The sequence below is a fragment of the Amia ocellicauda genome, chromosome 3 (assembly GCF_036373705.1).
Source record: "Amia ocellicauda isolate fAmiCal2 chromosome 3, fAmiCal2.hap1, whole genome shotgun sequence".
In the NCBI taxonomy this organism is placed as follows: Eukaryota; Metazoa; Chordata; class Actinopteri; order Amiiformes; family Amiidae; genus Amia; species Amia ocellicauda.
Genome location: NC_089852.1, coordinates 12,547,303 through 12,575,291, shown reverse-complemented (window position 1 = coordinate 12,575,291; position 27,989 = coordinate 12,547,303). Strand labels below are relative to the sequence as shown.

The 27,989-nt window shown below is 41.3% G+C and overlaps 1 protein-coding gene across 1 annotated transcript in view; it reads left to right on the top strand.

Annotated features, from left to right (window-relative positions):
• The window catches only part of klhdc8b (kelch domain containing 8B), a 96,450-nt gene that overhangs the window by 13,159 nt on the left and 55,302 nt on the right, over nt 1–27,989 (top strand). The window lies entirely within an intron of this gene.

Genomic DNA, 27,989 nt, shown 5'->3' with positions numbered 1-27,989 from the left:
ATGCATTGTCACTTTTTTTCTTCACTTGGCATTCCACTCCACGGCCTTTAGACCTGTTCTCTGAGTGTTAGTGCTTGTCATCCAGTTATGCTAACATTGCCTTTAATGGAAACAAGCAGAGACTGTGATTGACAGAGGAAGATGACTAGCCAGCCACAATACAGCAGGTTTATATGCCTGTAAATCCTCAATATCCAAAGACTAAATTAACCAGTTAAGTAGGTGGCGTGCTCCATGTAGTCATTTAGAGATTATCCAAAATAGGAAACCTCAGCAGCACAGGTGGCCACTGACTTTATTGATCTAATTTCCCACCAAATTGTGCAATGACTCTTAAATAAGTGGATCTTTATGGTAAAGCAATGCCATTTGCTTGTTATGTTACTTTACTGGGTTTTAATTGAATATCAAATGTTGGACAAATATCCCTACGAGTGGGGTGCCTGATTATTTTCATGGTGTTTTTCCATTTGCCATGGTAATGGGTAGCAGTGATTTATACAACATTGTGCAATTTAGACATCCCCACAAGTAATAAATAGGTGTTTGGTACTGGAGGGAATGCAGACAATGGCATCTAGATTAATGTTAGCAAGAACTCAATAAAATGGATGTGATTATATAGTGTCTTGTGTGCAAGGAGCTCATGGATTTCTCTAGACATTGTGCTCCGTGTATATGGACAGTTTTGAATTCTGTTGAACTTAAAGAAGGAAATAATTGTGTTTAAAACGATTATTCATACACTGCTAAGTTTCTATTTGTCTTGTAATCTTTAATGTTGAATGCATGTCACGCACAGACATGGTAATTTGTATTTTTGCATTTTCAGTTGAAATGCTCTTATCATGCTCCGATCTCCTATAATATTAACATTTGATGTCAGATTTCTCACAACATGATTCAGGAATTAACAAGTGGCTGGGGGTTGGATATTTTGCAGGAGCTTTATGAGGAATGTGGTGTTAAGGTGTTAGTACAAATGATACATCAAAAGGTAAGTGATTCAGCATCAAACAACAAAACCTCTGTTTCTGCCTGAATAACCTGTCTGAACAGAATTGGGAAAACATTTTCAGTTTAAAGAAACATTGAAGAAAAAAATGTGGATCTATTATTAAAAGCTTTGTGGCGAATACAAATAAGTAGCTTTGTCTTTGCTATATTCACATTCAACATGAAATAATACAATCAAATCGCAATGTAAGAATGCCTGTAGAATGTTTGGAGACACTTTGTTTTTCCAAATGTGCTGGGGGAAACCCAAAGTTAGGCTTTTATATTGTGTGGGTTGTGAATAAAAAGAAGAACAAACTGGAAGCACTAGTGTAACTACTGAGAAGTGGCAGCTGGATTTAGGTCACAGTCTGCAGTTTACGGGTTATTAAAAAAATAATCATTCATAATAATCGCACAGCCGCGAGAGTGTGCAAATCTTTGATGTAGAATCTGTCTTTTTCAAACCGGTTAATTCATGGAAGATATGCAAATCCAAAGCTGACCTATTTCAGAGTTATGAAAAATGCTGTGATTCAGCTGAAATTGGACCCGGGTGACTGGATATTTAATCAGCTCTGTACAAAATAACGGTTAGTAGCAATCATGTGTATTACCTTGTTCAATAGATGAAAGGAAATATACACAAAAACACACTGTTGTTGCTTTGATACTAGTGAAATACCGTTCTAATGTAATACAATTAATTTGCATGAAATTGGAACATAATACAGTTTACAAAACTTGTTAGATTCCACAGGGCTAAATTTGCTGAGTAGCATTAAAGCAAAGCAATTATCACAAATTCTTTATTTAATACTAACATCAACAGCTTGTTCCCTCCTTGTAATTTGTGACTAGCTACAAACCCAGTGCTGCCCACTGATCTAAGGTAATTAAAAATGAATGTTAATTATAGGAAACAAGTGCTAGAAATGTAATAAGCACTATATAAAATACATTTGATTGACTTAAATCTCATAAATTGCTGCAATTTTGTCTTTTCTTTAGTTTTTCTTTTTCTCTTTAACATGATTTTTTTTTCCCCCAGCCAAGCCAGACTACAGAGAGATGATCAGTTTTGTCAGCTCCCTCTCCAGGTTCATCCATCTTCATAGACCTTTTTATTCACATGGCATTTGCACCTTTAGGTTTTATTGCCCTTACAACAACCCGATCACCAAGGGTAATGCATCAGAAATTAATAGAACAACTGATGTTCACTAATTATCTAAAAGTTAATTAAACAAGCAATTTGAAGCAGTATTCAAAAGCCATTACTTTGATTTCAATCAGCATTGTGAAGTCCTGTCACAGATTGAGATTGGTGTAACTACAGTATAACACTGCTAGTTTACTGCTCTCACAACTTACACACATTGCCCTGTAAGATCTAACTGTATCTGTGTGTCTAAGCTCAGTCTTTGGTTTAAGCATTAGACTGGCTTGAAGGATGTGTCTGGATGGTGGTATACAGGTAGAGTTGGGAATGGCATTACTGTTCTGTTTTTGGTTAGTATGTGTTTAGAGTAATTCTTTCACTAATTTATCTATATTTACAATGATGCCTAGGGATTACTTTGATTTTGTTTGAGGCTAGGGTTATATTCACCAATAAACCTAGTTTTTATTTTGTGTATAGATTGCATTTCTGCTGAGGAAATTAAAACAAGTGTCATTGCAGCTGAGATGCATCTTTTTTTCTGTACTGTACCATAAGTGGGATTATGCATTGCTTTAATTATATTTTTTCCTCTCTTGTTTAATCTGTGTTTGTCAAAAAGAAAACTAAACTTTTTTTAATGTTACCAACACAATAAACACCCGGAGAGGTGAGCATTGCTAATAGTGATTTTTTATGTGGTTATGTGGTCTGTGGAGATCTCTTGAGAGTCAGGTCGTCTGCTGATAACAAGGTTTGAAGACTTGGCTTTAATGCACTATAATACACCATGGGTTGCATTATTTTACAGCAACAGCAGCACCCGCATTACTATAATAAGATTAGGTGACCTCACATGGATTCCTCCAGTCCAGCTGCCTCACTCTCCGGATGAGTCTCATTCTGTGTCTGTCATGTGTTTAAATATGAACATCTTGCTTCTTCTATTAAATATTCTTCTGCTGATATATAGGTTATGGAAGTCACAGATTTGTATTATAATATCCTAAAGACAAATTAACATATTTCTCTTTCTCTCTCTCGGTCTCTCTCTCTCTCTCTCCCTCTCCCTCTCCCTCTCCCTCTCAGTATATTTACAAAAATATATATAACTCCAATGAAATTGTGCGTTTTTGACGGCATAGGTCACAACCGTTCCTGACCCTTTACTCACTTTCCACAGAAAAATTTGCAGTAGGCTGACAGTCTGATGCTACCCTGGAGCCCTTCAGTAGATTACATAGATGCAAACCAGCCAGGCTGCATGTTCACTCACACAGACACCTCAACTCTGGCGGGCTGAGAGAGCATTGCTGTTGCCTGGCAACAGGTGTGTGGGGAATGACCCAGAAGCACAACAAAGACATTTTTAGAATGACGGAGGCTGAGTTACGTAGAGCTCCCCTTGACTGCCTCCCTGCCTATCACAGGTTCACATATAATACCTTTCAATCAGGAGGGTGAGACCGGCCCAGTTTCTGTCTGGACCAGCAGCTCCCCCTTAGTCTAACCCCACAGTCTCAATGACAGGAGTGTAGGACTGCACAGAGGCAGGCACTCTATTGGACCTGCCTGGCTTTTTCGATACAAGTTTAGTTTTTTCTCGTAGACCAGGATTTAGTGATCTGTTAATATGAGACTGCTGTTGTTCACTGGGAGCAGAAGAAATCCAGGTTCATTTGGTATGTAGTATTGTGCCTCACCTGATTGTAATGAAGGATAATGAGCTGATAAATTCTAGTGGGAATGCGTAAATGAATTATTTAATACAAGAGACGTATACTATTGATTATTTAATCGCTTACATGCAACACTGTTCTTCAGACTCTTAAATTATAAACAGTTACCTCCCTAACAGACCAAAGTAACTCAGTGGAAGCGGGCAGGGGGTGATAACCAGTGTATGATGTGACTTCTGTTTGAGGTATCGTTTCTGAATTTCTCCTGGTTTCACATCAGTGGGACGTAGCCAATCAGCCTCTAATATTCCTCAGATTCACATTAGTCTCTCCCTGGAGACTATCACCCACTGCCTTTCTGTGTGACGACTGTGTTTCTGTCACACGGAGACAGACATCTGTGATAATCAGGGTGACAAGTCCTCCTGTCAGCCCTGTGCATCTGAGAACAATCAACGCTGTCAGTCAGAGAGATTGGACCAGGAGTAAGGGTAATTTGTATATCAACTTTCTTGCTTCCTGTAAGAGCCTCCCATAGGGACCACAGACAGTATTTTAATTGTATCTTTAAAAGTATCTTGTTGAACAAATATCAGATTTTATCAACTTTCCGCTCCCAAGATGATGCCGGCACAGCCATGTTTCTTCACCCTACTGCTGTGACTTCTGTTACCTTCTCAACATCCTCAGCAAGCCGTGGAGAGTCATAACGAGAGCCTTATAATCTCAACTGAATAACTATGTCCCTGCTATGGCAGTGTTTCTCTTTTTTGGGGGGAGGGGGGATTGTCTTTTTTCAATGTCAGACAGGAACAGGGCTGGGCATACAGTCCTACTCAGTGGTAAGAAGGCTGGTTTTTTTTGTTTTAGTTGGTTTGTTTGTTGGATTGAGCAGTAGAGATTTTTGCTTGAAAAGTAGCACACCAGGAATCCTGAATTTCTATCGGAGAGAACAATTTCTGAATAGAAAAATAAGTTTGTGATAAATGAATGCTTCGAACAGATTAACTATTCACCCGACTGGGTAAATAGAACCTACAGGAGACACATGGCAGGATTGTGTTCAGGGTAGATACTGTGAATTACAGTAGGAGGACTCCTGTGACAGCAGTGCTGCTGTGCTGTGCTCTAATGGATCTCTCAACTGGAGCCTGACAGCCACCGTGGTGGGCCAGCAGTCCTGTGATGGCTTTCTTAAGTACAACACCAAACTAGAGGTTTTAAGACCTGCCAAGAGAGGGTACAGGTACATCATTTTATATTTCTGTCTCATTGTTTCCCACATTGTTTAACAAGGACGTTACCTTACTGTGGTTGGTCATCATAAACACCGGAGGCATCACTCTCTTATTTCCTATTACTGACACAATTCAATCTTACATCCTCGTTCTCTTTGTAAGAACCACCGAGCTAAAGGACGAGATCCCCAGTGCGGTAATGGCTAGGCACACTGTGTAATTTTTCCATAACAGGTCTTTCTGTAATAGCTTAATGTATTGTTGGATTGAGAATGAACAAGGACACTATTTCAGCTCCTTTTCTTAATTTTTTTCAGAATTGAAAAAAGCTGAATTGAAGTAGTTTCATCTTCAAAACTTTCCCTAGGTAATGTATTCCCATTTGAAGTCCACTAGTTCTTCTGCTGCTGAGTGTTAACTGCAAATGTCACTAAGCATGCCGCTTGACTACTTGAAAACACTCCGATCTTGTAGCTCAAAATGAGGCTGTATAGGACTGGCAAAGCTGGTCTTTTGAAATACTCAGTGGCAACCGCATGAATCATCCTTTATTAACATGGTATTGTAAAGACATGCAGTGTACCCTACTGTTGTTGATGAATGTCATGTGCAGATCCAGTCTTGACACCATTTGTGATTTTTTTTATTGCAGTTCAGTAGAAGTGTCTTATATTACCTGAGGAATAGGTAATTAAAGTCTGTAGATCCTCCTTATTAATAAAGTGCTTAATTATGTGTGGCAGAAAACCAAATGAGAGCTATGGGAGCAATGTAATGCAACATTCACATGTCATTAAGTGTTGTCATTTCACGTCTGAAGAACACATCCCATGTAATTGATATCCACGAGATCGTGTGCAGGTAATAGATCAGACTGATAGTTATAGGGCAGGGCTTGTGCATTTTGGAATATTAAGTGAAATGTTCAGCAGTTCTACCTGTGAGGTTGGTTAAAAATTCAGTTGATCAGAAGAGCACCATTCTCAAACATTTTCAAATTGGAGAGGACATTGTTCCCTCCAACGTCAGAGCTGATCAGAGCTGTGGAATAAAAAATGAGAAATGTGCACAGATACATTTCTACTATAACATTAAGTGTCATGTAGCTGCTCAGTGGGAGGGAAACGCATGTTAACCTGATAGCTTCTAGGCATCTCCTTTTATATCTTGTGTCTCTTTTGCACATTTCATATCATATGTTCCAGGTTACCATTTTGAAGGATTTGCATTTGTCTATATTAGTCTTGCACTTTGCTGCTGAGAACCCTCATGTCAGTGTCAATGCACAACTTTGAGAGAGCGCAACTCAAAGCAAAACCTATACAACCTAATCCCCTGTCATTCCTCAGGTGATTCACTCACAATATTCTAGTTTTCAGGACAGATGTATAATATTTATAAACCAGCATCCTACAACCCAGTATTCTACAAAGGTGACAGAATGTGACGCATGGAAACCTGTATTTATATTGACACTTTTTCCATTGGCCCTTTAAACTAATATGACTTACAGTTCAAATGTGTATAGGTGAATTCATCGCCAATTTTGAATTTCTAGGTGTTTAATATATCAAATGCTCAGGAATTATATTTTTTCCCCACAGTTTATTTTTCTGATATGGATGCTTTTCTTTTTTCATATAATTGAACTCTATGTAAACAAACAAACAAGCAGAATTAAGTGCATGTGACCTGTGAATGCTGCAGTGCAACATTTTGTGACATTTGTGCCGATTGCATTTTAACAGCAGTAGAAAAAAGAAACAAAACAAGCCTATTGTTGAACAGACTTCAGTTGTTAGAGCACAGGCTGTTTTGATCTGAATACAGGCAAAGAGGTGTCTGTGTGGCTGTGTAGTTATTTAACAGTCATACAGTCTGCTTTACTAAATATTTGAGGGAGAGAACAGAGAAAGTCAAGTGACTGCTGTGTATAGTTTTGTCAAGTCTGTGTGAGGTTAAGTAGGGTGTGTGAGTAAACACAGAGCTTTGTGATGATGTGAGCGTCTACAGGTTGGGCCTGCACTTCCATTGGATGCTGCTCCAGTCAAACTCATCGCATTGGGCCCTAGAATTGAAATTGACAGGTTGGGTGCCCAGGAGGGGTTGTATAAAGATAATTTGCACTGGCTGATGCCAGGCCGCCCCCACTGCTAGTCAGTGGACAGAAGCCTTTCTGAAGGCTCTCAGCTTGAGGTTTGCACTCAGTGGAACAGGCACTCAGGCGGAGGTGGTGGGCGCGCATTTTGGGGGCTTTCCTACGCCGCTGATGTCCACGTTACCCCCAACCCCGCCTTGAGGATTTTTTTCGGTTTGATGCCTGTGATTTGGACTGCAGTCAGTCCAATGAGTTGGTCACTGGGAAATGTGTGTTGCCGCTGTAAGCTTTTCTGTCTGAAGAAATCCTGCATGTTCCTTTTAAACCAACAACCCAGAGCAGTACATTGTGCAGACAGTTGCTTTCTGCTCTGGGGGTTGGGGGTGGGGGGTGGGTTGGGATGGTTTCTTTTTATTTTTTAAGTAAATATTCTTTACAAACATGAGGAAAGCATACAACGTTCATATAACTGAAATCAAAGTCCTCAAAAAGCCCTTAACAGAACAAAGTACTTCTGATAGCTTCGTGTTCAGATTTTGATCAAATAAAGGAAGACGACATTCTTTATATAATCATCCATCATTTAAGTCTCTCAGCGTGACATCAAATGCTCAGTACTCTCATAAGCCCAAACATAATTTTTAGACTCCGTTTTAATAAGAATCTGTGTGTGTATTGCAACATACAGTTTGATTTAGCATGCAGAAGTGAAGACTCATGCAATGGGCTCTGAGAAATAGTCCACACTGAGAAAGAGAGCAGTGAAATGGATTACAAGTGTGCAGAATGTTGTAACAACTCTGAGTATGCGATACAAATGAATGCAGTTTAGTCTGTGCAATATGCATGCTTGAAAGGCCTGGCAGTAATTCATTTAATTGTGTTGAGCAGTTAGGATCAACACCAAAGGGAGATAAGCAGTTTTGGCAGCCGTCAGGATTAGAGTGTTCTGTTTGTCTGCCTGTCTCTCTGTCCGTCTGATGCCTGGCAGGGACCTGAGGAGATGGTGGTATTGTTTCTTAACAGACTGACATGTGGAACCAGGCAAACTGTGCACTGACAGATGTGATGATTTAAACACTTCTGCAGAGAAATATGTAATCTGACAGTACTGTAGCCCAGGGCTCCCCACAGGCAGGTACAGTACTTATGTGAAAAAGGGTACAAGAGAGTAAAAGTCCTGGACAGTGCTGTGGGGAGAAGTCTAATGTATATTCATGCCCAGACTGTGGCTTACTCCAGAATACTGTACAGAAAGCTCGAAAGTTTAAGAGATGGATTTGTCTGAAAGTAGAACAAACTTGTTATGCATCTGTTTTATTAATAATAATAATAATAATAATAATAATAATAATAATAATAATATTATTATTATTATTATTATTATTACTAGTAGTAGTACTATTACTATAATGTTGTTGCTATTCCATTTATTCATGTTTGCTTATGCTGTTGCAGTTATTTTCTGTGCTTCTCTGATATGCCGTCTGCTTAGATTATTTGGTTTGCCAACTAATCTTCCAGTTCAAAGAGCTTTTTCAAAAGCCTGTGCCGAGTGAATGGAAATGACGGAGAGATATACTTCTGTAGCCGTGTGAATCCTCCCCAAGGATTGAAAAAGCACCGTGCTGCACTCATTATAGATGCTCCAGCAGTGGGAGCTGGGGCACCTAACACTATTTTAGGCTTGTGTAAGGCCAGGGGTTAAGACTTCTCCAACTTTTCCACTCCTGTCTATAAACCTAAACAGACTTTTTTTTGGCTTTATTTTTACTTCAGCTGTATTAAGAAATGTATTAAGACCAGCCTCCCTTCATTGGTAATGGATTGCGCCAGTGGTCAGGTGATGGAAAGAGACAATAGGAAGCAAATGCTCTTCTTACACTAGAATTGACTGTGAGTGGAATGACATCTATCTGTCCATTGTGCGATTGTAGTAATGTTCAAGGGTGGGCCTTTTAAATACATTGTCCAAGACTGACCTTAGTCATTGGATGCTATGGGGGAAACATACCTAGCTGCTTTTTATGTGCGTTTGTTTCTGCTTGGGTCTGTATAGTGAAATGTTGAGTCTGTTTATACCAGTAATGTTGACCGTATTATTTTCATCTATAGTTCCTTGGCTGCTATAGATTTTTTTTGTTTTCTTCATAATGAAAAATCACTCCTTTTGATCAAAGGGGCCTGATGCATTAACAAACCTGCCAGAGGGGATCAGAGGGACACACTGAAGGATAAAGGGACAAGGTTTCCATTTAACAGTCATCACCCTTTGTCAGGCGACTCTGTCTGACAGCAGACCTGTGCTAACCTCGTTCACTGTCAGGCCCCACACCGGCCAACCGTCGTGACAGGAATGTTTCAGTGTGGTTTGTGAAGGTGTGTGGCCACATCCTGGTACTTTTGCAGTATTTGAGACCGCTCCAAGTTCAGAGAGCAATGTTAAGTGGTCTCTTAATTTTTTCTGTATATGAATTCAGACAGGAAAGAAATAAGATGCATTCACACTTCATTGAGAACATTTTGGGTTTTCACAGAATTAAATGTTTTGGCATGAGACATCAATTTAACATGCACATATTTTTGTATACATCCTTAACTGCATTAGCACAGTGTTTTGTACACGTTAAAGAGACTGACTAAATGCAATAATTTTTCACAATTACACAGTAAATTGACCTTAAAACCGACTGTTCGTTTTTATACCCAGACTTTTCTATAGGAAGTTAAAGATGATAAATTTACTACATACAGTCACAGAGGAGCAGAATCAGTTTTTAAAAGGCAACATTCAACTTTTTTAGATAAAAATCCTCCAAAACAGAATCTGAGACAGTGAAGGGCACATCCATAATGTTTTCTGATGGGAGCACTCCCTATAATGTCTCAGCAGTGTTTCTCTGCCCTGTTTTGCAGTACAGCAAGACTTCTCGTTCGTTCGAATGGAGTCTTTTGTGAAATCGGACAAGAGAGGTGAAGGATTTCTCTCTAACACGAACACACAGGTTGTTAAAATTTCATTCTGTGACACATCAGAGCTGTCTAATACCTAAGATTCAGGATGTGATTCTCATACTGTAGTGGCTAAATTTAGGCAGGGGAAGTAGGTTTAGGAGAGGTTTCTGAGAGGCAGTGAAGTCTAATCACTATTGTTTTAGCCATAGGTGATGTGCATGGATTCTGTGACTTTTCCCCTGCTTCTGCTCAGGGTCAGCTGAGCTGGTCAGTCTGGCTACGGTGTACTGAAACATGTCTGCCCAGGTTTCCGAGCACTCTCTGCTTCTAGTGATGCTGGTTCTGATTTGGCTTCCTGTCACTTGGTTTCATTATGAACCCCACTTTAAACATATCCTGTCCATTCCAGCTACACTGTTCAGCCCAGTACTTTAGTTGTTTTTACATCTAAAAAAAGACTGGCTCTGTATTTTACTAATTATGAAGATCAATACATTCCAAAAAGGAGCTTTAAAGCCAATCCAGCAAAAGTGTTTTCTGGCAAGTTAGAGAGAGTTTGTCCTTTTTTTTCCCCCAGGTTTTAATGGAGCCCTTGGAAGAGTTCTTTTGTGCTTCGATTAATTTCCTCTACATAATGACATATTGCTCTTAGACTGGTTGCTGTAGCTATAAATGGTTACAATCCTTCTTTTGGGATTTTACAAGCAGTAAATCAGCTTCCATAAACTGTTTAATTTACACTTCTTAGAGTGCCGTTACAGACAACCAAGATCCAACAGCAGCCTTCAGTGTTACTATGGCAATGGCTGTCTGTTTCTATGGAAAACGGTTGCTACGAGCAGGTAATTAACCCTTTCAAATCTACAATTTATTAGCATCTGCTTAGAATGCCGACAAGTGGTGTCACCTAGCCAAAGACAAAGTGTGACATAAAAACCAACAAGACCCCAATGCCTAGGTGGCTCCATGAACACTAGGTGGAAATGGTGGGATTGGTGAGGAACATGTTCAATTTTTGATGAACTTGATGATGCTTGAAATTGAGTGAAAGTTGCACAATATCAGTGTTTTACTTCTGCCGTCCTTAAAGGCCAGAGTTTCTCAGGGCTTTTGTTACATCTGTACTTGGGATTGCTTGTCGAGACTGATTGTTTGCTTTAATTTAATCCTTTTTAAGAATTTGAACACTAGATTTTTTTTAAATTAAAGATGCCACAAACTGCAGGGTGACAGTTGAGCACCATTGTGCCACAAGCAGCTGTGAAAGTTAATTGCATGCTAGCGGAGTCCTTCAAAGCACACTGTCGTCATTTAAGTGGCCCGGATGGACTACTGCTTAAAGGAGATGTTTAAGGCATCTGCACTGTGCTGTCACTTCCGTCCTCACTTTTTGCTTATTTAATGAGACATTCTGCATGTTGCGTCTGTTGTGATCAAACCCTGATCAAACCCTGATCATGTGAACTTCAGGAAAACCAATAAGTAATGAGACCAACATGACCTTTAGCCAACAGAAAATGATTAGACTTTACGAACTCACCTTCAGCTTTGGGAAAATGGTTGGTTTTGGTTCTACTTTTGCTGTTATAGTCAGCAAGGCAGGTAGAAATCTAAGTGGAAATGACTAAGAATCATATATATGTAACTGAAATCTATGAAAATGTAATTGATATGAACCTTGTAATGGTATTATGACAGACATCATATTGCCTTAAACCCCCATGTTTCATTATTTATTTTGGTCTCAAACAATTCATGCAATTTTCTAATGAAAGTGTGGCTCTGGAGATCTTTCGTTTTTTACAAAACCATTTATCAGCGTTATCTGGTTTCTCATGTTAACACCCCAAACCATAGAGATGCTTCTAGTCTGTACATAAATGAGTGACACATTTTCTTTTAGTTGTCATTGTTATCTGTGATATGTGTTTAATACAGACATGCAGCATAAAAGTCAATGTTTGTGTTTTTCCTGGAGATGTTTAATTTACTTCAGACCAGGGACAAGTCCCAGCATGCCCCACTTACAGTGATACAGGTCAAATCCTTTTCACTCCAGCTGGGTAGGAACAGAATGCAGACATTAGTAATTTATTGTTAGCTTTTAACATGGCAGGCAATTTCTTAGAATTCAAACTAATTTTCAAAATATAATGGATAAGTCCTTGCATGTATTTTTAAACAACCATTCATTTAGCACAAATTGTGTGTATGTTAACTGTGAATGGCTATTGTCACTATGTTCCCTTGCTGCAGACCTTTATTATATAAAATATGCCTCTTCCCTACACTGGCATCACAGTTCCATTGAGTTAATAGGTTTAATGTAATCTAGGTTTCTGTTGCTATTCATGCTATACAAGTTATTTTCCACTTGTAGTGCATTTAATCCACTTGTTTTTCTCCAGCCATGATTGAATCAGTATCCTTGTCATTGGCAGCTTTGAACCTTACAATGTGTTATTGCCAGAGGAGCTATTAAGAGAAAGTTAACTTCTGGGGAAACATAGTTTTACTCTTTTAAGTTGCAGGCTTATTCCTTGCCACAGTTTGCATAAATGCTTTTTGCAGTGCCATCCAAACTATTGTTTGTGTGTGTCACCTCCCAGACTTTGTACCAGCCTCCTTTGCTCATGTGTTTGTAGTTCTGAAGAAGGGTCTAGAACAGGGATTTCCAACCCTGGTCTTGGAGAGCCCCTAACCAGCAAGTTTTAGAGGTCACCCTTGGATCACCAATTTATAAACACCTGGAAATATTTCATTCTGATAAATGAAGCAATAGGTTTGGTCAATTCAGTTCTTTAGAAACTATTGGAAGAATAATCTGAATACTGAAGCCTCCTGAGGGAAGAATCCCCTTGGGTGATTTGCTTAATTGATTAATAATTCCCATGTGTTCCCAGTGTTTAGAAGTTGGTGATTTAGTGTGACCTATAAAATGAAGTGGATTGGGTCTCTCCAGGGCCAGGGTTGGACACCCCTGATGATCAATGATAAACACTTTTCCTGCAAACAGAAAAGTGATCGTTCTCTATTTAAGAAGTAAGATTCAGGCTTTGAGTGCAATTCAGCAATGGAAAAGACTTGGAAAAAGATTTAAAAAAAACTATTAGAACAATAGGAACAATTGTTTATTTTTTAAGTTCTGATCACAAAATACATTTTGAAAAGTTTCACAACATCTCATGGTGCACTGATGCCTTCTACAGACTATGGAATCAAAACTAATAGTACTTTATGGCATATATAAAACAGTAAAAAAGGTATAATTTCTTATTATCGATTCAGAGTAAGTAGACACACGAAGTGTTTAATTTTTGGAAAACAGGCAATTTAATTTGTGCAACAGGCATCTCACAGTCATTGCCTGACCCAAACACTGATCCACAGATGCGTCTGCTATTTCTACATTGCAGTGTGAAAATGCAGAGGTATGTCAACCAGGCTGGAGCTCCCTGCAGAATAAGCTGATTATCTGGGGCGAGAAATTATTTATTCTGTTCCTGTTGTTATGTTTGTTGAGGCTCCATTCCAGGGCGTTAAATATGTATTGCCACTGCTTTTCACAAGGATTTACACAGAGCAGCTTTCAAGTATGTCTGCCTATTTGGAAAGAATCCCCCGTAAATATTTGTCATTTCTCTTTTTTTTTTTTTTTAGCAGAAATTGCGGGGAATCGGAAAGCAGAGGAGGGTGGGATAGAAGCTCAGGGGAGGAATCCTAGTCTTATCTGAGTTAGGCTGTTGTCCAGTCTCGGATCTTACTTATAGCCGTTAAGCCCGCCTGTACAGAGATTATCCTCTATGGCGTAAGTCCTCCTGGTTTGTCCTGCCTGGCACCTGTTCTACATGCGACACTGGGCTGATCCTAGATCCCAACGGGCTCATTTCCACTGGACCCACACCACCTCCAGCTGGTGCCCAGTCAGTTTGAATGCTTACCCATCGTTCTCAGCCCTGTTTGGTCCAGAGCACAGCCCGCATTCATTAAATTTGAAAAATATGCCCCTGGAGAGGATATGACGTAAAGTGGGCGGGACTTCCACATGATAGACAGTGACTGAGGATGGCAGGAGAGGGGGAAGCTGTCTGTCACAACTAGGCAGCACCACCCAAGAGCCCTGGCTTGATAGGAATTAGAGATATTGAAATGAACAGAATTTAGTATAAATATTAGCATTCTAATAAAATGTGTGGAATTCCTTTTGGAGTTTCTTAATGCTCTCAGGTTCATCCAACCATGTCAGTAAGCATGATATTAGTGTGCTGCCACCTCGCAGACGGCCACCCTGGACTCTGTCCATGATTGCCAGGTGTTACTGAGAAAATCCCCCTAGTGGTGATCCAGTTTCCCTCTATTGCCAAACCTTTCCCCCTACCTACACAATTCCTCTACTAGAGATGTTGAGTTACATATATAGTGCTGACATCCTAATTTAGTACATTTTTAAATGCTAATCTTTTTATTTAATCTTGTGAAGGTGTGCATTTAAGATAGGATGTCAACTAACATGCAGTTTGAAAGGACTATGTTGTTGTTGCTATGATGGTTACAGACACAGGCCACTATGGTGCATATATTTTATTTTCAGTTATGTGTACCGGTTTTAATTTTATTTAGAAAGCTTTTTTTTTTCTTTGAAAACTGCAGCAGTGCTAGTGCAGAGCCAGTTTGGAGCAGCTTTGGAGCAAACTGACACTCAAGGCTACAGTAAATTAAAACTTATGCCCACCGGTGAAGTTGTACTCTATAGCATTTGATTAAAAAAAATGCATAAAGTGTCTTCTATCAATAAATTAAACCACAACAGGGTTTGGTTATGTACTTAGTGATTCACTGGTAGGTGAACTTTGGACTCGCCCTCAGACTTGTATAAGTCATTGATCCACTCAGAGGCTCAAATAAGCTCACAGGAACGGCTGGTGTTAAATGAGAATGATGTTTTCTCTCTCTCCAATCCCTTCTTCTGTTCTTCAGACTGGGGGTTAAGATACTTTTCTCACAAGAATGTTCAAGTCAGTTTTAAATTATAGGATAATATATATATATATATATATATATATATATATATATATATATATATAGTATTTATTTATGATCCAACAATATGTGAATGGCTTTTCTGTAAACTGTATTGACCTCATTCGTACATGCATTGGAGGTACGCACACAGTTCAGATGTCTTTTTGCGTGACATGTTAAACTTGAAATAGTCATGAAAGCTATTATTGTTCAACAGGATAAGCAAAGCTATTGTATTTTCAAGAGATTTTAAAATAGTAAGCAGTGTACCTGATGTGTGAAGGGTCTATCGTTTGTGTAGGTGTTAAGAGACTTGTTTTAGATTTTGTGAAGAAAAAGCGAATGGTTGAATGAAAGCTTATAAACCATTTCAATTGGTTTCTCATATGTATAATTATCTGTCATTGCAGTGGTAATTCAGTTATGCCTGGGTAGGGATGCTCAGGGTTTTAACAGCCTGTTTTGACACACCACAGCTTCTAATAATAGATCAAGCCCCACACTGTTACTGTCTTCTGGACATGTGGATTGAAAGGCGGTGTGAGCTGTGATTGACGACAGCAGCACAGCGGAGGTTCCCGTTACGCATCTGCAAGATATCGAACGCAGAGGGGAAGCAGGCATCTGTGTGCTTCACTGGACTTGGAGATAGTTGCTGGCTTCGCTGTATTACATAAGCAACCATACGTCTACAGCTCTCTCCAGGGTGCTCAACCACCTAGTCGCAATTTTTGTTAACCAATCTGAAGTCATAGTCTGAAGAAGTTGTCGCTGTTCCAAACACACTCCAGCAAAGTTATCAGGTCATCTAATTATGGCGGGTCATGTCCTGATATGATATTGTGGGGTGGTTGTTGATACCACCACTAATAAAGGGATAGTCTGTAGCAAGGCACTAGTGTGGGTGGAGAATAATGACAATCCATACCAGAAGGTCGGTGATAAAACAACAGGGCTTGTTTGTTAACAAAATATCAAAAATAATCAACTAATCTCCCAGACTTACATAAATAAACATAAATAAGAAAGTATGTACACAAACCTCAGCCCCCTGGCACAGCCTCACCACAAGCTGTGTGAGCCCCCCCTCCAGATCTGAACTAACCATTTAAATAGTTCCCCACAGCCCTACCCTAATCAGGCCATACCACTAAAGCAGGTGGATAAATTGGTAGCCAGCTAAGAAAATGTAACAATTTAACCAAAAAGACTTTCTGACACAGTCCAGTAGATTCTCACGTGTAAACAGTCTCCAGCAAAAGCATGTTACATACTGGAGACGCCACCAAAATTCCCTCCTGAGGTTATATTATTCAAGGTGCGAATAATACCCCTACAATAACCGCTTCAGACACCGATACATGCAGTGGCGCACAGCCATCCTGGAGTGCACCCACTCACACTCCAGAAAGCGCAACAGAGAGACGCAGCAGAGAGACACCAACACCCCCCCACTCTGTAAGTTTAGACAGGTTTAAACACTCCAAGACCTCCTGCAGCACAGATATAGATCTAGCGATAGACATATAATAATATATATATTCTACCCCAACAAACTGGGTTCATGTTTCATTAAGAACCAAAACGGACATTAGCAACCAACAACACTGCAATGCCAGTAAGCATGGGCTACAGTGATGGCTGTAGGGGGGCACAGGGTAGTGAAAAAGGTACGGAAGAGCCTTTTCACATTTTCCTTCCCCCCTGGAGACTTAACATCTGAATGGCGAGACAGAAAGTCAGCCATGGTGTTCAACTTCCCAGGCCGATACTGGATAGAGAACCAGTAAGGCTACATCTCCAGCACCCATCTGGAAATGCGGTCATTTGAGTCTATCTGTGGAGCCACTGAAGGGCTTGGTGGTCTATCTCGAGGGTGAAGTCCCTGCCGAGCAGGTGATACTTGAAGGTGTCCAAGGCCCACTTCACGGCCAAACACTCCAGCTCAACGGCTGAGTATTGGGTCTCTCTTGGCCACAGCTTCTGACTCATATAGGACTCTGGCTTTTGATTGCCCCCTGAGTGGGGCAGCTCTTGTGGAGAAGTTGGGGATAAATCTCCTGTACCATCCAACTTTTCCAATGAAGGATTTAACTTCAGTCTTAGTGCGGGGCCGATGACAATTCCTCACGGCCTGCACTTTGTCTTGTTGACGCCAAATTACTCCACAGCCTAATAGGTAGCCCAAGTATTTAGCCTCTTGTTTAGCAAGGGAACACTTTTTGGGCTGAACTGTCAGGCCTGCCTGGTAAAGATGTTGCAACACCTCGCCCAAGTGCTGGAGATGCTCTTCCCAAGTTCGGCTGTAGACTACAATGTCATCCAGGTATGCCACAGCATAGGAATCAGTGTCCTCCAAGACCTTATTCATGAGCCTCTGAAAGGTTGCTGGCGCCCCCTGGAGACCAAATAGCATAACGTTAAAGTGGAATAGGCCATGGGGTGTCCTAAAGGCAGTGTACTGCTTAGCCTGGGGGAACAGAGGCACCTGCCAATAACCCTTGCATAAATCTAGAGTGCTAATATAGTTGGCTTTACCCAAGGGCTCAATCAGGTCATCCAGTCAGGGAGTTGGATAGGCGTCAAAGTGGGACTGGGAATGAACCTTTCTAAAATTAATACAAAACCTAATACTCCCATCCTTCTTGGGAACCAGGACAATAGGGTTGCTCCACTCACTGTGCAACCTTTCAATGACCCCTACGGACTTCATGATTTCCAACTCTTACTTGAGGACTGGGAGCAGCCGTTCTGGGATCTAGTACATCCGCTGCCTTACAGGAGTCGGGTCCTTGAGAGGGATGTTGTGTGCCACTATGGGGAGTGTAGCTGGGCTTGTCTTGAAACAGGTCTGGTGGGAAGATGGCCACCAGGCCAGCCAGCTGCTGTGCAGTGAAGTGTGAGAGGTCAAGGTCGACAGCAGTGCTTTGAGCATTAGAGGGGAAGAATTGCTCAGTCTGGTCTTCCTCCTCTTTGACAGCACGAACAAAGAGCTGTTGACTGACAGGCAGCCCCTGTGACTTCCATGCCTTGAGGAGGTTAACATGAAAAGTCTGCTTAAGCTTCCTATGCTCTAGCATCTCGATATCATAAGTGACAGGCCCCATTTTCCCTAGGACTTAATAGGGTCCATGCCATTGCGCTAACAATTTGTTTTCAGTAGTCGGCAAAAGCAGCAGGACCTCCTGTCCTAGCAGGAAGACTCTAGGCTTAGCTTTTTTGTCAAAACAGTCCTTTTGTCGCTGCTGGGCCTTCTCCATGTTTTCCCACACCAACTCCGCCATCCCCGCCATCTTCTCCCTCATTTGCAGCACATAGTGCAGAACTGTGGTTGGCTCAGAGGTTTTGGGCTTCTCACAGGCTTCACAGAGAATATCGAGGGGTCCCCTCACCGGCCTCCCATAGAGGAGTTCAAAAGGAGAGTACCCGGTGGAGGCTTGAGGGACCTCCAGGTAGGCAAACAACAGGAAAGGAAGCCATCGGTCCCAGTCCTTGCCATTCGCAGCCACATACTTCCTCAGCATGGCCTTTAATGTCTGGTTTTAGCACTCCACCAGGCCATCAGTCTGCGGGTGGTAGGGAGTGGTCCTGATACCCCTAATGCCTAGCAGATTATAAACCTGACGAAGGGTCTTGGACAGGAAAGCTGTGCCCTGATCTGTAACTATCTCCCAAGGAATCCCTACACGAGAAATAAACTGCAACAGGACATGAGCTATTGCCCTAGCGGTTATCCTACGGAGTGGGAAGGCCACCAGGTAACGGGTTGCATAGTCACAAAGCACCAAAATGAACCTATAACCAAACTGGCTCCTCTCTAAAGGGCCTACAATATCCATGCCTATACGAGAGAAGGGGACATCAATAATAGGCATAGGTTGTAGAGGAAACTGCCCTTTTCTAACTGGTCAACTGGCACTTGGGGCAGGTCTTACAATACTCCTGCACCTCAGTGTTTAACCTTGGCCAGTAAAAGCGGTTAACAATGCAGTCTAAGGTCTTAACACTTCCCATGTGACCTGCCCAGGGAATGCTATGGCTCAGATACAACACTTTTGCTCTCAGACTATGGGGCACTACAAGTTGCTCTGGAGCACCCCCCTCTGGCTGATGATATAACAACCCCTCCCGCACTACATAACTCTCCCCAGACAAAGTGGGGGCTACATCAGTCTTCCCACCTTCTATCTCAGTGACTTTACTGAATGCATTTTGTAAAGTTGGGTCATCTTTCTGTAGCTGACCTAAATCTCCTGGTACCTTCCACCAACCATCCCCATCTGACTGCACTGGCTCAGGCTCCCTAGGATTTAACTCTTTCTCAGCTGTGACTGTACCCAATATCCTCTCTCGCCACCTCTGACTCCGACTCTTCTTTGGTCTATCCCTAGACTCACAGGGAATCTCACTCTGGCTAAAGGGCATGGCCTGAAGGAACTGCTGCTGGTGTGATGACTGGGAGCCTGCCCAACCAACTGTCTAGCTTGGGATCTGGTCACCACCATGTTAACAGGCTTAACGGTCTGTCCCTGCACAATTAAATACACCTCAGCTGTGGGGTACTCATGCTCATCTCCATTAACACATCACACCTTTAAACTCCGAACCCCTCACTGGCCCAGACTCTCTACCAAGTAGGGCTGCACTAAAGTCTGGGTGCTACCAGTGTCTAGCAAGGCTGTGGTAGGTATATAATTTACTGTGACTGGTAAGATCTGCATCCTACCCAGAACCTCTGTGGTTTCCTTCCCATGGGTGGCTGGCCGGGGAAAACGACATAAACTGGTGCCTTTGGCCTTAAAGGCAGGACACTCTGGCTTAATGTGTCCCTCCTTTCCACAAAAGTAACATATAGGTGGCCCTTGCTCTATTCTGCCTGCAGGGGTCTTGCTCTTGCTTTAACACTGGCTCTAAACATTCTAGCATCAAGGTGTCTTTTCCCTCGCCTACAGGACCACTTCCCCCACCAAAACCCACAGACTTACCCCTCATCGGAGATGGTTTGGAGATCCTCTCATAGCGGAAGTTCTTCAGACCCCGACGAGCAGAGAGGAACGACTCCACCAGCTCAGCAGCTCGCTGGCCAGTCTGTGGGCTGTGCTCTTTTACCCACACTCTCACTTCAGGAGATAGAGTGCAGAGAAACTGCTCCAAAATGAGTGTCTAGCTCCCGGAACCTTTGGCGGTATACTTCTTAATTAATTTCATATTTAATTAAGGTGGCTTCCCTAACTCAATCATAGTCCATTGACTCCGCCATATCCATGGCTACATAGGCACTGCGGGCCTTACCGGTGAGAAAAGGCACCAGATGCACGGCCCACTCCGCCCTCGGCCACCTAAAGGCAGTGGCCAGCCTCTCAAAAGTAGTTAAATATTGTTCGATGTCATCCCCGTTTTCAAGTTTGGGAACTGCTGCTCACGTCCAGGTGTTAATTCCAGCCAATGCTGGCGCAGCTGGATTTGGTTCAGGAGCTGGCACGGCCTCGACCGATGGCTCTCTTGCCTGCTGTTGCCATCCTCTGAGGGTCTGCTTGCCTCTCCTCCATCTCGTCATGGACCTGGTTCTGTTCTCCATCGCTGCTCCTGCTGGTAGACCAGCTGCCAGCTCACCATGAGACATTCATTTTGGCACTGAGATGTTCCCCCTCATTGCACTGGCTCCTCCTCCACCACACTGCCCATATTCAGGGTGCGAGTACTCCCACCCCTCCAATAACAGCTTCAGACACTGATACATGCAGTGGCGCGCAGCCATCCTGGAGTGCACCCACTCGCACTCCAGGAAGCGCAACAGAGGGACACAGCAGAGAGATGCCAACACCCCCCCACTCTGTAAGTTTAGACAAGTTTAAACACTCCAAGACCTCCTGCAGGACAGATATAGATTTAGCAATACAATATATAAAATATATTATATATATATATATATATATATATATATATATATATATATATATATATATATATATATATATATATATATTCTACCACAATAAACTGGGTTCATGTTTCATTAAGACCCAAAACGGGCATTAGCGAACAACAACACCGCAATGCCGGTAAGCATGGGCTACAGTGATGGCTGTAGGGGGGCACGGGGTAGTGAAAAAGGTACGGAAGAGCCTTTTCACAGATATACAGTTGGTCTTATGTTGTAAGTCACCCTGGATAAGGGCGTCTGCCAAGAAATAAAAATAATAATAATAATAATAGTGTACAGTACAATACGTTTTTACTGTTGTTTGCTCTGAATACATTAGCTGCAAGAAATGTGTGCCCCAAATGTGCATTTTTCATGATTTGAGCCCATTTACAGCAGTTCTGAATACAGCGAATTCAGAAATTGCAAAATCCTTCCTCCCCCATCTATTTGTTTTTAAACTAATTTGGCATTTCAACATGTAAAATTCCTTAAAAGTCGAATACATCCATTATCTTGACAATCAGGCTAAAGCTGACAATCTTAGATCATTTTGTGAGCATGGAGCATATTCACCATTGATACTCTTCCCCATTTCACAAGTCAAGGAAACTCAGCCTCTGAGTCTGATTTTCAGTCTAATTGAGCACCTCTCCTGTTGCTCGCATGCATTCATCTGACCTCCAAGGGTGCAGTTCTCCCCCGGGCAGAGTTTGTCTTGGAAGAGATACTGTGATTTTCAGTTTTTAAATTATGGCATTTAATTTTACAGATCCAAACCATGGCATTTATGAAGGACTGTTTAAACAAAAAAGTCAAGCCTCCTTCCCCACAATGGTAAACCCTTTCTGTATTTTGTGTTTTTCATCAGTGAGCAGTACATCAAAGCAAACCAACAGTCTTTGAGACTCGGTGCAAAAGATGGTCAGATCCTATTGTTCTCTGAACTCATGCAATCCTGTCTGGTAGCTGGTTACCGAACTGTACACAGTGCAGACAGGAATGAAGACACTTTAATATACAAGGCGTGTTTTATTTTATTTTGTTAATTTAATGTTATGAAATCTTTATACAATACGAATTACAACAATAACCCCATACCAACCGCAGTTATTGTTTTGGTCTTTTTGCAGACTTACTTGTCTTGGCAGCAGCAAAGATTTGAAAAAGCTTAGCAAGGAAACCTCTGTTTTAGAAAGATAAATTTGAAAAACTGAAGGAAAAAGTAACAGATTTCTGTGCTGATCTTCAGTCTGGTGAGGGAGTGTCAGTTTCACTCCGGGGAGCTGTTTGAGTTGCCTATGTGATGCTGCTCTGTGCAGCTCACAGATGGCGAGGGAGATTCAGACAACGCAGGCTTCAGCTCCACATGTGTGATGCATCTTCTCTTTAAAACTCTGCAGAAAATATACACACATCCTTCTACAGTATTGCTTCACCCATGGTATGTATGTAACTACACCACGCAAATCGAATCGTTTACGTAATGTTTTCACCAATTGCGTTCACCACACAAATGCAGATGCCGCCATTGTTGTAGCCGAGGTTTCTGCTGTTCTGCTGTTCATTCTCTGACAAATGTAAAATCTAAATCGATCAATTTCCTGAAATAATTTCACCCAAGATAAATAGCTTCATTTAGTGCAATCGGGGCCAAATGTTTGCATTGTCTCATTTCCCTAGATAAAAGATGTTTAATTTATGCTGATTTTCTAGCACTTGGGAAATGTGGATATGTAGGAAACATCACAGGTCTGGTTACCGATGTTGTATTGAGGTAGCAGGCTTGGGGGGGGATGGTATTGTTTTTCACCTCTGAACTCTCATCTCTTTGCCTTCATGACACGATAGCAACCTATTTGTAATAGTACAAGTACTGACATTGGCAAGGATGTTGTCTCTATGTACAGTGCATCCGAAAAGTATTCATAGCGCTTCACTTTTCCCACATTTTGTTATGTTACAGCCTTATTCCAAAATGGATTAAATTTATTTTCCTCAAAATTCTACAAACAAGTTTGTTTGAAATATTTGCAAATTTATTAAAAATAAAAAACCAAAAAAAGCACATGTACATAAGTATTCACAGCCTTTGCCATGACACTCAAAATTGAGCTCAGGTGCATCCTGTTTCCACTGATCATCCTTGAGATGTTCTACAACTTGATTGGAGTCCACCTGTGGTAAATTCAGTTGATTGGACATGATTTGGAAAGGCACACACCTGTCTATATAAGGTCCAACAGTTAACAGTGCATGTCAGAGCACAAACCAAGCCATGAAGTCCAAGGAATTGTCTGTAGACCTCCGAGACAGGATTGTGTTGAGGCACAGATCTGGGGAAGGGTACAGAAAAAATTCTGCAGCATTGAAGGTCACAATGAGCACAGTGGTCTCCATCATCCGTAAATGGAAGAAGTTTGGAACCACCAGGACTCTTCCTAGAGCTGGCCGCCCGGCCAAACTGAGCGATCGGGGGAGAAGGGCCTTAGTCAGGGAGGTGACCAAGAACCCGATGGTCACTCTGACAGAGCTCCAGCGTGTCTCTGTAGAGAGAGGAGAACCTTCCAGAAGAACAACCATCTCTGCAGCACCACCAATCAGGCCTGTATGGTAGAGTGGCCAGACAGAAGCCACTCCTCAGTAAAAGGCACATGACAGGCCGCCTGGAGTTTGCCAAAAGGCACCTGAAGGACTCTCAGACCATGAGAAACAAAATCCTCTGGTCTGATGAAACAAAGCTTGAACTCTTTGGCCTGAATGGCAAGCGTCATGTCTGGAGGAAACCAGGCACCGCTCATCACCTGGCCAATACCATCCCTACAGTGAAGCATGGTGGTGGCAGCATCATGCCGTGGGGATGTTTTTCAACAGCAAGAACTGGGAGACTAGTCAGGATCGAGGGAAAGATGAATGCAGCATTGTACAGAGACATCCTTGATGAGACATCCTTGATGAAAACCTGCTCCATAGCGCTCTGGACCTCAGACTGGGGCAACGACCCTAAGCACACAGCCAAGATAAAAAAGGAGTGGCTGCAGGACAACTCTGTGAATGTCCTTGAGTGGCCCAGCCAGAGCCCAGACAGAACCCGATTGAACATCTCTGGAGAGATCTGAAAATGGCTGTGCACCGATGCTCCCCATCCAACCTGATGGAGCTTGAGAGGTCCTGCAAAGAAGAATGGGAGAAACTGCCCTAAAATAGGTGTGCCAAGCTTGTAGCATCATACTCAAAAAGATTTGAGGCTGTAATTGGTGCCAAAGGTGCTTCAACAAAGTATTGAGCAAAGGCTGTGAATACTTATGTACATGTGCTTTTTTTTGTTTTTTATTTTTAATAAATTTGCAAAGATTTCAAATTAACTTCTTTCACGTTGTCATTATGGGGTATTGTTTGTAGAATTTTGAAGAAAATAATGAATTTAATCCATTTTGGAATAAGGGTGTAACATAACAAAATGTGGAAAAAGTGAAGCGCTGTGAATACTTTCCGGATGCACTGTAGTCTTGCATCTCATTATTTATATTTGCTGTACCTTCTATAATTATGATGGGTTGCATTCTCTATTGTTAGTTAAACCACTCTCTAAAATACCTTTGCACTAATTAAAGTCGATTTTCACTCGCACTCGTCACAACGACTGACAGGCCCAGCATGTGGAAATATTTATCTGTTCCTTAAACCTCATCCTACTATTTCAGCCATTCAAAAAAAGTACTTAAAAAACGATCTCAATATGGCCCATTTTCCACTAAAATCACATACGTTTAAAAGATGGATGGAAGTTCACACAAGTTTCCTTAGCAACAAGCAATATAATCCAAGTCTCTACATCTTTTATGTAATATTTGTATCTGTACCCATAGCCATTAAAGGGAGGTCTCAATTCATATCCTCACAACAGGGGAACCATCTCCTGTGGATGGCGAGACATTTTGTGTGGAATATATGTTGGGGGTCTCGGGAGACTCTCTATTTAGGCCGAGGTCAAGGAATCTTAAGAAAGCACACACCCATGCTGGGGAACTCTGGAAGGTGCCTTGCTGTACCGCTTCATAGAAGACCGCAGACTGGCTTATAAAATAGTGCATTATTAATAAGCCTAATTAGAAACCTACAGGGCCTGCAGTTCCCAGTCACTGATGTGAAATTCGATGGAGCCCAGATCCCCTACACAGTAGTCCCCCTTCTGCACTCAGTGGCAGGACAGGTTGTGGGTGGGGGGGTGCTGGGGCTGGGTGTGAGAGTTAATCAGTACCGGCACACAGCATATGGTGACCAATGTGTTCAGTCTCCAGCATGTTCTCCTGGGGGCTTCCAGAGGAGGAAAAAGAAACAGCAGCAAAAACTGTCCAGAATTCACCTCAATCGGGAACGTCTGCTGCAGGACTTGTACTGTCAGGTTTTATTTTTCCCCTGTCTGTTCCCCTTTAACCTGTTTTTTTGATTTCCTCCTTGCTGAGCTTCACCCTTTCCTGGGGCGGCTGGAATACTCCATCCCCCATTCTAATCTCACTATCCACAGCTTTAAAGGTTGTTGCATTCTATTAAATGTGCTTTCTTGCTCGTTCACCACTTCATTCACTCACACAAAGGAGCTAACAAAAGCTAAATTAATGAGCTATTGTAGTCAGCAAGGTGATTGATTTTCCTGTAGCAGATTGTAGGTTAACTAGGTTTTCAGGAAAGTAAAACAACAGCAATATGTTTAAATCCTCTTTTGGAGAAGAACCACTTATTCAGTTTTATATATATATACACACACATATATTATTATAAGTCAATGTCCTAACTTTTTCTATGTGAATAATCCAAAACATTCTGCAATCAAACATTTTATATTTAATGGAACTTGGAGACATTGTCTGAGGAAATTCACCATGGATATTGGTGTCTGCCAATAAATAAATAGTAAAAAATACATGAAATATTTCATACTTAGAAAGTAGCAGCCCAGAAAAACACCATTTGGTTCAATTTACTCTTTCCTGGTGCACAGAGCTTTTAAAATATATCGTCATATTGAGCCTGTTATCAAAGTACATTTAATTTCAACAGTTTTTCTCAGGAGAACCTAACCAGAGGGATTGTCAAGGCCGTTTTTTCCATTTGTAACATTATTCTCTGTAATAACACCTTCCAGAAAAGAATTATCTGAGCTTGCCGTGACCTTTGATTGTGTGCTGCAAAGTATGAAAAACACACCGAGACCCACAGAACAGACATATTGCTGTAGCTGTAGAATACAACAGGCTGAGATCAAACCGTTATTGAGGATTTCTTTCTGCAGGTAACCATACAGTAGTGTCTCAAGCAGGTGTGTGTCCCAATTAGTGAGCAGAGCTGTTGTTGCCAAGCTCAACAATATGTGTTAAAATCAACTTTTTAAGTACCATACTGTTTTTTCTCTGTGCAGTTTGTTTCAGCTTGCTTTTCAGTCTTCTTGACAGTGTTTATATTTGTTGCCTGGGTGATTTAAATGCATTTTATTTTTGTTGAAGCAATCACTGCCTCCGTCACTTCACACTCACTGCATTTGAAATTCCTGAAGCCTTCAATTATGTGGAGTAAATTCAACAAACAGAATATCTTTCCGATTCTATCCACAGTGTTTTGGTCCTATACATCATATATGTAATTGATTTACAGCAAATGTGTTTTGTGTGTATTTTTTAATATGTGCAATCAAACAATATCTAAATGATACTGTATTAGGCAATAATCATTGCATGAAGAGAAAGGATCATCTCTGTCAATGAGCAGATACAGAAAAGGACACACTTATCCTCCCCAGTCACATACCTTCAACTGCACAGTGAACTGCCAGTTCAACCTAACCTACATTAATTATGATTTAAAATACAAGTGCAACACAGTAGCTAAAATTTCATCCCACTGTAATAGTCATTTTATTTAGGATCATACTTCTACAACTACATTTAACACATTACTTTGCCTCAGATATACTTTAATGTGATTTAAATATCACACTCGGTACGTTATGAAGAGTGTGGTTAAACAGTGGTTATCAGTGGGATCAGAAAATTAGCATAATTACCAAAAAATAGGGAAATGGACCTGAGATAAATGAAGTAATCAGGATGTATCATTAAGAACCTGGCTTCACACATCTTTCTCTGGAGTGTGTTAAAATGCCCATTAACAGCCTGTAATTACTCTGTCAGGTGGTGTGCAGTGTATTCGCACGTGGGTACATATCAGCCCTCCTCCACTTGCTGGGAGTGTTCAGGACTCTGTGATGAGCAGCCAGACACCAGATTATTCTTTCAAAATGACACTCATCAGTCCCTGATCAATTCCTGGATGTAAAGACGTCTCCTCCATTCTCTCTCCCGTGTCAGATTAACAGATTAGCAGTTTAGATGGAATGAAAGTGGAGAGGAGTGGAATGGGACGTCTGCATTATGATCACTATCTTTATAAATCATCTCCGTGTGTGTTACCTCCAGTCTCTCTGCTGGCTCACTTTCATACTTGCTACACTGACAGTTTACAGTAACACAATGATGGGTTGTAACCTTTTCCTGTAGTGCTTCATACTATTAAGGTGGTGTTCTGCACGTGTCTGATAAGATTCATTTAACAGCCACTATGACTAAACTGGGTTTACTGGTTTAAGGATTTTAATTTTGTTACTATGGTGCTGGATTAAGTTAATATTATTGTTCTGTTATTTCTGTTTGAAAGTATTTACCAAGGTTCATTGATTATTGTGGCAGGCTTTGACAATCTTGGTCTTTGGAAATTCAATATCTTCATTTTAACAGGGCTCTCCTATATGTAATTAAAGTGGGTATTGAGAACACTGAGTTTGTGAATGTTACGACCCCAAGTGGCTGATGTAAGGGGATAAGAGTACGTAACATAAAACACACAAATGCAGTAGTGGGAG